Source organism: Jaculus jaculus, chromosome 1 (genome assembly GCF_020740685.1).
Source record: "Jaculus jaculus isolate mJacJac1 chromosome 1, mJacJac1.mat.Y.cur, whole genome shotgun sequence".
NCBI classification, from domain to species: Eukaryota; Metazoa; Chordata; class Mammalia; order Rodentia; family Dipodidae; genus Jaculus; species Jaculus jaculus.
The window spans coordinates 60,249,664-60,262,450 of NC_059102.1; the positions used below are offsets into that span (position 1 = coordinate 60,249,664).

Consider the following 12,787-nt stretch of genomic DNA (forward strand, 5'->3'; position numbering starts at 1 on the left):
GCATAGGACATGCTAATTGCTGCTTGTCAGTTATGGCGATCACTGGGAATCTTTCCCTTCTGTGTCTTCCAGAATAGAACAAGAACTAGAGTCACTCCTTTCTTCCTTTAAAAAAAAATTGTGATTTCTGCAGGAGTAAACATTCCATTGTCAAATGAGATGGATGATCTAAAATACTACCAGACTGATGGTGGTGGTTTGATTCAGGTGTCCCCCATAAATTTAGGTGTTCTGAATGGTAGGTTCCCAACTGATGGTGATTTGGGAATTAATGCTTCCTGGAGGCAGTGTATTGTTGTGGGCAGGCTTATGAGTGTTATAGCCAGTTTCCCCATGCCAGTGTTTGGCACACTTTCCTGTTGCTATGGTCCACCTTATGGGGGTGATGTCCACCCTCTGCTCATGTCGTTGTTTTCCCTGCCATCATGGAGCTTTCCCCTCGAACCTGTAAGCCAAAATAAAACTTCTTTCCCCACAAGTTGCTCTTGGTCAGGTGATTTCTACCAGCAATGTGAACCTGACTGCAACAGTAAAGTGGTCCCAGGAGTGGGGTTGCTACTAGACACCTGACTATGTAGCTTTGCTCTTTTGGAGCTGATTTTCAAGAGGAATGCAAAAGGATTTGAAACCTTGGCCTAAGAGATGCCTTGTAGTGCTGTAAATACAGCTTGATGGACTATTCTGGTCAGAGTTGAAAGACCTGAATGCAGTTAAGAACTATGGACAGTGAAGTTTGGCTTATGAGGGTGAGAAAGAGCTGTGCCTGGACCGGACTAGCAGTTTGTGTGGGAAGCTTGCTGTTATGCCTGGGTCCTGAGAAGTTGGGCAGGGTTGCTTTGCATAGAAATGAACTGGTGTGAGCAAAGGGATATGGCACAGAAAAAAAAATGAAATATTTGGGCCTAAATTGCTGCCCATTCACCTGCAAATTGTTTCAGAGATTACAACCCTTCAGATTGGGCTAGCTGACCTGCACTGGGGCAACATGAAGAATGTAGACTCTTTTGGAGGGGCCTGAGTTCTCAAGAAGTGTCCTGTTCTTCAAAGTCTGCTTTATTTGCTCCTGGATTTAACAAATTGGCACCCTACCTAGTATTGTGGAGTATAAGAAATGCAGGAAAGAGTGGGTCATTGAGTTTGCAACATGATCTGTATTTTGGAAATGGTCATGGACAGTGTGAAGCAGGTTTGCTGGATGCCTGCATGGAGACCTAATGGAGCTGTCAGAATGAACCATGGATTGCAGTAAAGACCCAATGGAGATGCTGGGACCATGAGATGGCTACTAAGGAAAGCTGCCGTCCCTGATGACATTTTCCAGGACTGTGAGTATCCTAGCTGGAGGAGTGGAATTGGAATTCTAGAGACTTGTTAATGGATAGAATTATTGGACTTGGAGATTTGTCATTGGCTAGAGTTGGTGGACTTGGAGTTACAGTTTGATGTTTTCCCTGGTTGTTTTAAATGTTTATTGGCTGAATGTTTCTTTTCTATGCCCAATGCCATCTTCTGCAGTGTGAATGTTTATTCTGTGCTATTATGGGCTTTTTGAGGTTATTTGTTGGTATTATGGATCAGTTAAAAGATCTTGGACTATGGGGATGTATGAACATCATTGGAAGTGATAAAAACTATGGGGACTTTTCAAGTTAGATGAATGCATTGCATTTTACATCATGTATAGTTATCAGTTTATGGGGACCAGGGGAGGAATGTGGTGATTTGATTCAGGTGTCCTCCATAAACTTAGGTGTTCTGAATGCTAGGTTCCCAGCTGGTGGAGATTTGGGAATTAATACTTCCTGGAGTCAGTGTATTGTTTTGGGTGGGCTTAAGGGTGTTATAGCCAGTTTCCCCATGGCAGTGTTTGGCACACTCTGCTGTTGCTATGGTCCACCTTATGTTGGCTGGGGGGGTGATGTCCACCCTCTGCTCATGTCATCGTTTTCCCTGCCACCATGGGGCTTCCCCTTTGAGCCTGTAAGCCAAAATAAGCCTCTTTTTCCCAGAAGCTTCTTTTGGTCAGGTGGTTTCTACTAGCAATGTGGACCTGACTGCAACACTGATGTACTTGACATTTTACAAAGAGGTAGAAAAAATATATATATTGTTAAACCTGAACAATGAGTTTACTGACTGATTCCCATTGCTCTCTCTTATCTTTGTCTCATTGGCCAAGGGGGTGTGTGTGTGTGTGTGTGTGTGTGTGTGAAGTCATCAGTCATTTCAGTATAATAGGTGTGGTTTTTAATTTTTTTTTTTAATACCAACTTGGGTTTTTAAATCCTCAACTGGGAGATAAGTTTGATGGTCATACCATGTCCCTAGAGTTGCTAGTTTCTGGTTAGGTGGTTCAGAAAACATCTAACTTAAACACAGGTTTAAGTATCTCTCCCTCTGTCTTCTTTTTGTTCTTTCCCTGGAACAGCCTTTAGTGAAGACCCCACATTCTCATGTTAGGGTTTTTTTTTTTTTTTTTTTTTGGACCCTAGCTTATAGGACTGAGCTGGACTTCTAGAGAGGCCTCCACGTGTTGCAGCTCTTAGGGTGTAGGGTAAATTAGGAATAGCTGGGTGGTGAGAGGCCTAGTTCTCACTTCTTATGGAACATCTGTAGGACATTCCTCAGCGCCCATAACAGCGAACTCTTGGGAAAATCACAAAGCGCTATCCGTTGAAGCATGGGATGAAAGTTTGGTTATTTCTGATTCTCCATGGTTCATAAACTATCAACCAAGGGTAACTACTATACATTTCCTAGAAAGTTCCTAATTAGTGTTTCTGAGAACACAAATTCATTTTGCAAAAACACACTCTGCAAGTGATTCTACAATTGTGGCTGCTAATTAGACCACTTGCTAAATAATATAAGCAAAGCTCTAGGGAGACAGCAACCATACAAACCCTCCAAGAAATTTAGCACAAGCATTTGTTGATGGGACTGAGGGGATGAAAGGCTTTGGTATGTCTTTCCCACATAGGGAACGACATGCTGATATTTTAAGTTTATGCTTTCTCCAGAAAAGCTTATATGACACCCTCATGAAGATCTGCTGGGGTAGAGATTAATGGAATACTTAAAAATGGAGATGTCATGAGGGAGAGATGGCTCAGCGGTTAAGACACTTGCTGGCAAAGCCTAAAGACCAGGGTTTGATTCCCCAGTACCCATATCCAGTGGCACATGAATCTGGAGTTTGTTTGCAGTGGCTGGAGGACCTGGTGCACTATTCTCTCTCTCTCTCTCTCTGTGCGTTTATCTTCTTTCTTTCTCTGCTTGCAACTATATTTAAAAAGTTATAAAAATGGAGATGTTGAGATGATAGGTATGCATGATTGTGTCCCTGGTTGTCTCGATGTTTCCTCAATTGCCTTCAGGACAAAGGAGAGAAGATAAGTAAGTGTGGAGATGAGGTAAAAAGGTTTTCCACTAAAATTTTACACTGAAACAAGGTTGACACTTTAAGAGTCATTCTTGTATATGTGCTCAGGTATACAGAGAGATTTTTCTTCTATGAATTTTTATGTACCAAACAGAGAAAGTGCCCCCTCCCCAACAAAGATAGCAATGTGATGGCGAGCAAAGAAAAAGCAAAGTAGGAACTTATGGTTTGGGTTCAGGTATGAACTCTGCCAGATAACACACTGCGTGATAGAAGTAGAACACTGGACTTTTGCAAAGTGACTTTCCTATCTGGAAAACAAAAACAGTAAGCTAGATGATATCTATACTTCATTTCTATATCTCTATTTCCACCTTCATCTCTTCTATCTCTTGTCTATCTATTTACACTATCCTATTTAAACACACAATTTCCTATTGATATTATGATTCTGCATTCTACCTTAGTATCATCCTATAGTAATGAATGAATTGAAGAGGGTTAATGAATCATATATTTCAAACAAAAATGGCTTTGATGATTATATTTCCTATAAAACAAACCTTAGTTAGTATATTTTTCTCATTCATGCTTGCAGCTGAATTTTTTTCTGTGCCAACAGAGGCAAAAAAAGTAACAAAAGTAAAAATTTGACTACATGCAGTGCACTAAACTAGCTGTTGAAAGCTTTTTCCTCTGTGCTGCAAATGAATTGCCCTATTCTGCCTGCCAAAGCATACTTGAAATCCCTCTGACAAATATTTCTATGAATATTCTACCCAGAAATGTTTTTTGTCTGAATTTACACTGTAGTTTGTATCACCAAAGACCACTAAATACATGCTGCTGTATAGTTCAGCCTTCCCACAAAGAGAAGCCGTAGAACAGTGTGGTACAAATGCAGGCTCAGAAACAGACTTTCTTCCTGGGTCTGCCTTAATAACACTCTGGCCTGTGGTGCATACCTTGGCTGCTTTGTACCCAGGTAATGGGAAAAAGAATGGTACATACTTCAGGCTAGTTGTAAGGGTTCAATCAACCATTTATTGTAAATTACTTGGAATAGCACTCAGCAAACACAAGGTATGGTTAATGTGTTTATGACTGAGTACTTCAAGCACATAGCCATGCCTTACTCATCTTGCAACCTCTACAGTGTATTACATATTTTAGGCACAACGACAAATGTTTCTAAAGGAAAAAAAAAAAAAAAAAACCAAATAACTATTGTTAAAGAGAAATGTAACAGAGAGAAATCATGGCTTATTTTAAATGACAGGCTTTTGCCACATTTTGAGAAGCTAAAGAAATGCAACATGTGTTTTGGGTGTCTGGCAAGCATTTTGAAATTTTAGTGGAATAAAGTGTATTGCAGATACTTTTCCACAGCGAGCATATGGACAATATTCAACATGAGAGAGCTGTTGAATGAGCTTTACGATGAGGGAAAGGGAGATGCCCAGGAATGTAATGAAGGGAAATGAGTGGTTACAGCTCTGCTGGGTTGTCCTTAAGATTGGGGTAGAGATGTAGAGCACTTTCAGTCCTCCCTTATGATAGTGAGACTAAGTATTGGGAATAAGCTGAGTCTGTTCTGAAGTTCACCAACTCCAATGAGGGAAGATGATTTAGGTTTTGACTGCAGCTATTATCAAATCCAAAGATGGAGTCTGTTACATTGGCATTATGATTTTCTTAAATTTTTTGAGGCAAGCCCAACAAATTGCCTCTTTTTTATGCAAGAGAGAACACGAAAGCACCAGGACCCATAGCTATTATAAACAAACTCCAGAATCATGGACCACTTCTTTGTGTATCAGGCCTTATGTGGTTACTGGGGAATCCAACTCATGTCATTAGGCTTTGCAGGAAAATGCTTTAACCACTGAGCAATCTCTCCAGACCACATCATGATTTTAATATATCCTTTGTACATGATTTAAGAATATTGTTCTTTGTGTGTTTGTCCATAACCAACCTCTCTTTCCTTAGGATTCCTGCCTTGACTGTTTTGTTTTGTCTTAGGAGCAAAGAACTACCAAAGATTGCATGGATGAAGAAAGAAGGTATGTTGAACACAGCTAGGCTGGCTCTTTAACCACTGGTCAGGAATAATAGGGGTCACCCCAGAGCCAGGGATAGGGAGTAAAGAGATGTGCTTTAAAGGATCACACAGTTGGATGGAAAATTTGAAAACAAACAAACAAACAAACAAACAAACAAACCTATGTATAACAACCAAAATGAGGATTATGGTAAATAATAGAATGCTGTAGTCAGGACTTTTGCTAGCTGAGTAAGTTATGGCTGCTCTCTTTGTCGGTAGAGATGAGGAGCTATGTGAGAAGATGGATGTATTAACTGGTTCCACTACAGTAACATCTTATTACATTATATCGTACACTTTTGTCTCATATACCTTAAATATACATGATACTGGAAGGCACCATGTAGAGAACTTTAGGGTCATGATCTCACTCTATTGGAAAAGCAGTATCTTCTCACTGTAAGAATCAATGCTAAGGTGTTTTAGAGCTATAGTGTCTCTAGCTGTCTTTCTTCTTCCCCCATAGGTCTCACTGAAATACTATCTTTTGACTAGTGTATTTTTAGGTATTTCATAAGTGCATGAATATAAAATATAAAAATGTGCCTAATTTAAGCATACAGTTGTATTTTACAATAGGTTTTTAACTTAAGTAAAAATACCTTTAGATATTTTTCTATATAAGTCAAAATAAAATCATCTCATTATTTATAATAATTTGAGTCTTTCACTATGTTTACATATAATATGTTTAATTATTTATTGAGCAACCCTTAGGCTGTTTCTTTTTTGTTATTCTAAAAATATATTATAGTTAATGTACACAGAACAAGTTCATAGTAGTAAAATTATAGAGCCCAAAGGCATACACACTTAATGTTTAAAAGGGCTGGACAAGCTATCTGTCAAAAAGGTTACCAAAATGTATCAGCACCATATTTCCATATTTATTTATTGACATTAAATATTTTGACCTTTGAGTTTTGCCAATCTAATGGGGTAAAATATTTTGCTGTGGTTGAATGAGGTTTATTTTTCTTCCTGGGCTCTTCCTGTTGATATATTTGGATCATTTTCTTATAGGGCTTTGCACATATATATTATAAATATTTTGCATACTGTGGAAATTAGCTCTTTGTCATAGTTGCTAATATTTTCTTCAAGTGCCTATTTGTCTGTTGAATTCATTGTTTGTATTGTCTAATAAATGCTTCTAAGCATATATTTCCTATAGAAAGCTGTCTTATGAATGAAAGAGTCATAATAGCTACAGTTAGTTTGGAGTTGGTTGAATATCCCTAATCTGAAAATCTGACATCCCCCAAATTTCAAAACAGAAGTGCTGTGTTTCAAGCATTTGAGATTATAAATGTACTCAGACTTTTAGAAAATGATCACTGGAAGTGGTTCTTATCCAGAAACAGCAAAACACTTGTGTACAATAGAAAATACAGAGAGAAAATGAAAGATTTATTTTCAAAGCTATTGCTTGTGTCTTCACTAAATGTGCAAGACAATAACTATACCTAGGCTTTGTTTACTCACTGAATCAGGGAAGTGCATCTATCTATAGATTGACCATCTGGCTTGACTGAATAGTATAAACTAAAATGAAAGGGAAAACTAGGACTGATCTCTAACATTAGGAGAAACTATGAACTGTGTATGAGGGGTCATTTTAGAAATTGTCATTAGCAGACACCCTAGTCATATATTTACTAACCTTTGAGGGCTTCAGGCATCCCTTCCCCAGCACTGTCTGCATATTGCTGAGTCACTAGTTATTACTTCAGGGCCATTAAATTGTAAAAAGCTAGATTGGGTAATTGGCATAAGAAAATATTAAATCCTATCTTCTTTCCAGAACCTCATCATACAATCTCTCCACTGAGTCAAGGAATGGGATTTAAACAAAAAATTGTTCATTTTTATTTATTTATTTGAGAGTGACATAGAGAGAAAGAAGGAGAGAGAGAGAGAGAGAGAGAGAGAGAGAGAGAGAGAGAGAGAGAGAATGGGTGTGCCAGGGCATTCAGCCACTGTAAATGAACTCCAGACACATGTGCCCCCTTATGTATCTGGCAAACGTGGGTCCTAGGGAATTAAGCCTTGAACCAGGGTCCTTAGGCTTTACAGGCAAGCACTTAATTGCTAAGCCATCTCTCCAGCCTGAGAAATGGGATATTTTTATTTCCTAAAATGAGTCTCTTTTCCTTCCCACAGAGGCCTTAGCCCTCTGATATCTTCTACTTCCTTTTGCCAGGATAATAGTCATTTGTGGATCACATGAGAACTTTTCTGAGATTTGTCTTTGAGACATTCCTATCAGGAAAATAATATTATGAAACCACAGATTTTTTCCCCTACTTTAAAAATATTTTTCAATTTAAATTGTTGCCTAGTAATGTGTACTAAAATAGATTTATGCATTGTACAGCACATATAGTTATTTTAGGGATAAGTTGATCTAATTTATTTGGTGAGCTTAAGAATTTAAGTAAATTAGGATTTGGATGCAACTCAGTTTGACTCATAATGGTCTAGCATTAATTTGATTCCTATGAGAAGATACTCAAGAGCTCACAGGTAGAGAATGAAAGGGAAATATATGACTTCTTTGTGACAAGTGAGTTTCCCTAGTGAGCATAGTGGGTGGGTCATACCAGCATGTCTTATTTATGAAAGGCAGATATGTAGCCAATCTTCAATCACTATCTGGAATGTTAGCCTTAAGAGTCATGGTCAAAACTACCAACTGTCTTCAAATATATATATTCCCATCCTAGTGATAGAGTTTTATCTTGCTATGTTTTTGCCCTGCATTTAGATTATATCTATCCCCCCTTTCAGCAAGTTGCTAAGACAGGGAAAAATTCTGATCAATTAAATGTAAATGAATATGGTGTGTGTGACTCATTTGCTGATCCCTAGTCTAATAGGAAGGGTTATGATGCTCCTCACTTGATCCTCTTCTCTGATTCCTTCTAGCCAGAACTTAGATGTGTTGGCAAACTCCCGTGGACCACCAAACAGTGACACAGGACAAAAGAAAGAAAGAATATGAGTCCTCAGTATGGGGGGGGGGTTGCATCAGATCCATGCTGGTGTTGAGAATGGCATGTGAATAAGGTATAATCTGTCTCATGTACACATCATTATTTTGGGTCATTGTTACAGCAGCAAACCCTGGGCTCTAGCTAAGGAAAATGGTTCTGATATCTATTGTTGTATATTAGGAAAAAGTGTCATGTTAGCTTTGTAATATAGGCCACATTTATTTCAATTATAATGGCAGTGTTAAATATGCTTTGGAAAATATTAAACTGTAAATTTACACATTTCTTGTAATAATATATAATTGGGTTGATTGCTTAAGCTTCCATCATGCTGGAGCAGCAACTGTTCCTAAATGCTTGTTGAGTCCAACATTAATGTCAGTCAGTAATGGTGTCAGAAAGGTTGATAGATTTATTGAGGATGTCAACTGTGTTCTTTAATCTATGTCAACTTTCCACAGTAAATTGGCTTAATGATTTAGTAATATAAATACACTAATACATATGTAGGGTGTATTATTGTTCATGGATAGGAAAGATATGTACCAGAAATAAAGTGTGAATTTCTGAAACAAAAACCACCTCTAATGGTGCTTACCTTGTGAATTTGCTCATACTTATGTTACTTCCCTATCTCTTACAAAATACTTCTCAGTAATTTATAGACCAAAAATTTATCATTTTTGTTATTCAGTGTTAAACTCTATTCTAGCAGGACTGTGATTTATTAAAATGTTTTCTGGGCAATGTCATCTTGAGAGGAGGCTTGTTACAGGCCCATGGGTAAGGTAACTGCCTTTTTGGGGTCTTGTCTCTTCCATCAAGATAGCTAACAACTGTGGACTGTGGGATGTCGCTGAGCATCAAGGACTGTGACAGGAAAGCTCCTGGCCTTGAGGATACTTCTGGAATCACTGAGGCGGAAACACAGAAAGCAGTGGCGGTAGGAGCCTGTGCTGCAAAATTGGAAATTCTGACCTGATTTACACCATGAGTAAGTTCTGTCTGTTAAGCAGACCTTGTGTCTCTTTGTATGAAAAGTGGTTTCCTGACAGCCACAATGACAGAAAGGTCAATTCAAGTCCATTCCCTGTTGGCAAGAGTTCTAATACAGACAAAGCCCAGCCTGGCTTTGAATGAGAGAATGTTCAGCATGAATGAAGGTGGATGTTAGGAGGAACTTCCTAGTAGCCAGTGATATTAGGCTGTACCAGCTTGTGCTACGATGGGTTTTTTGGTATCAAAATCTTTGTAGGTTGATAAATACTTGGAATCTCATGTTATTTCTTAATGATGTGTTTTCTACATATATTCAAATGTTGTTTCCTCAGGTATGCCTTTGATATTTGGGCCAGGCAGATATTCCTAAGAAATTTATCTGTATAATAAATATAGAATGTTAACATTCCTGCCCCTTTTCTCATAGCAAAGTAAGCTCCAGAATGTGTCATGCAGCCCAGACTGGCTTTAAACTCACTATGTAGCTGAAGATAACCTTGGATTCCTGATTCTCCTGTCTATCCCTCCTAAGTTCTAGGAGTACAGGCATGAACAACCATACTTGACTTATGCAGCGGTAGGGCTTGAAGCCAGGGCTAAGTGCATGCTGGGCAATCACTTTACCAATGGAGCTACATCCCCAGCCCACCCTTTCCCCACATTAAGTACCTCCTAAGGGAATCCATGCCACCCTAGCTGACAAATGTGCACCAGCTGCTGTTGGAGTGACTGTTAAGCGTGGGGCTAATGACACTAGGACATGAATGATGCAGACATGAGTCCTTCTGATGATGGGCATCTCACCCCCGTAAGATGCTGTAAGTCAGTGTGTGTTATCTCATAGGCATATACCAACTTCAAGTCCAGTTTTCTTTTAATTTTAAATAATTGGACTTCACCAATCTCTTGGAAACAACTGGCTTTGACTTACTTTGTGGTCCAGCATGTTCACAGTGCTCAACTATCACACATCTCAGTACAAAGGGAAATGCTGCCCCCTCCCCACAAAAACCCTCACAATATCATTTTGACCTACTCAGAAACGTTCCCACAAATATTATTATTTTTGTTAGTTTGTGTGAATAAGCACAGAATCATAAATGAATAGGTGTGTTGCCAGAGGAACTTCATACTAAAACATTTTCCCCAGGGAATTCTAAAGTCCAATATCCTCAAATACCAAATTTGATTATACTTTATGATCTCTGCAATCATTTCTGATCCTTTAGAGACAAGTGCTCTGAGGGCCTCTTCAGGTGAGACCACAGTTAGATGTCAGATGTTATATTGAGGCAAAAAAAAAAAAAAGAAGGAGGAATAGCATCATATTCTCTTTCAAGCATCAAATTCTCTTTCAAGCAAGCTTCAAAGTACTGATTATGGAAAGCTGACCCTTCTAGCCTCCGCCATGAGCATGATCACAAAGCTTGTGCGCTGGTGCGGCACGGGGAAGGCTCCTGAAAATGGGCTGAATCTGATGTACAGAGCTCTTTTGTAAATCGACAGGCAACATTAGAAAATTATAGCTTAGAAAGAACTTCCAGACCTGAGATTTTTTCCCACTATACTTTGAGATGTACAATCCAAATATAATTTGCATTCATCGAATCTGAACTACTATTCAAATAAACTAGCACTAATCAAATGCAGCCCTAAAAAAGCATGCATTTAGGCTGGTCCTTTCAATAGTTTCTTGGTAAGTTATAAGAAGGAAATCTGATACTGGCTTATATCTGGTTTTAGCCCAATCTGAATTCAGCCTAAAATAAGTAGAATACTCAGCAATTCAGCTGACAGCCATATGATTCCTGCTACACACAGAGAGAACTTCAGGCTCCAAGGGCAGCTTCTGTTTTCTTTCCTATACTCTATTTACTCAGGTCCAGGTTACAAATGTATTTTCAACAATGTAGGAAAAAATTAAAGCTTTCTGCTTATTAGTAGAGAGACCAAGAGCTCATGTCAACTTTGTTTAGTAAGTAGTATTCATAGAGACCGAGTGATATATGTGTAGGTATAATATGAAACCCCACTTTTCCGTTTGGACCCTCGCTCTGCCTGGAGGAGAAGTGGACTCTTTCTAATCAGAGGCATATAGGGCTCTGATGTGCAGTGAGGAAGAGGCTCTGGGTCATAGGCTGGAACCATGGCAGTGATGCTAAATAGACATGGTCCATGGCTCCCCTCTGAGAAGGCAGGAATGGGACCAAGGGTAAGAACCACCTCACAGCAGAATCCTTTCATGTGTTGAGTCATTTAGTTACAGTGCTTCACGGATACAAAAACAAGGCTAAGAGCAAAGCAAAAACTTATTTAGCCTTTAGGACCCAGATGATCTGTACTCCCGGGCCTACCTGCCTCTGTATTTTATAGCATGTATAATAGAAAAGCCTTTCTTTTCTCTCCAGAGTAATATTCCTCTCTCTAAACTATTAAACTTGTAGCTGCTGGGAATTTCTTTAACCTTTAGTTTTGAAAATTGCAATGTGATTGTTTCTTTTAAGTGGTTTTTGGTCAGCTGAGGGTGAAATTTGGCAATTGAAAAGATGGTCGTCTAACTTTAAGGCAAATCTTAGCAGGAAAATAGGATTTTTTAATTAAGTTTTGTACATCTTTATAGGGGTACACAATGTATAATAAGTCAGTAATCAGTGTTTTGATTATTTTGAACATTAACATATGCTTTTTATTTTCAGTCATTAAAAACATATGAGAGGTTGCTTTAAGTAATAGCTGATGTTACAGAAAACAAGAATGAATTCTTCCTCTCTGTGTTTTGGGGATTGATTCTAAGCTAGTGTATTTCATAATTTTTACTTCACAAAAAATTGTTAAAGATTTCTTGGATCAATATTTACCATTATTCTCATTTGTCCTGCTGCTAACTTACTCTCCATTAGAGAATCTGCTTCTCTTTTTCAGATATATGTAGATCCCAAGGAGAGAGCCACCCCATCATACCTCAAAAGGACCCCAGCTGAAACTAAGAAAAATTGGCGAAACAAGTAAGGGTACTATTTTCCTGATGAACTGGATACCAGCACAAGGGGAAGGAGACCAACACAGGGAAAAATCAACTCCTACCAAATCAGAGAGCCAGAGCCTCAGAGGCCCCCAACACCTCATCACTGCAGCAGACCAAAAATGAACCCAACATGGCTCAGGGAAATTTTGCAGAAGAGGGGGTGGAAAGAATGTCAGAGCCACATGTTGGGTCATGATATGCAGAGACATTTATCTTTCCCATAATTGAGGGCTAACTCCACAATGCACGACCCATATACCTCAACAAGGAGGGACCGA

General features: G+C 38.8%; 1 protein-coding gene across 13 annotated transcripts in view; it reads right to left on the reverse strand.

The window, feature by feature from the left end:
* The window catches only part of Trpm3 (transient receptor potential cation channel subfamily M member 3), a 980,795-nt gene that overhangs the window by 244,470 nt on the left and 723,538 nt on the right, over nt 1-12,787 (reverse strand). The window lies entirely within an intron of this gene.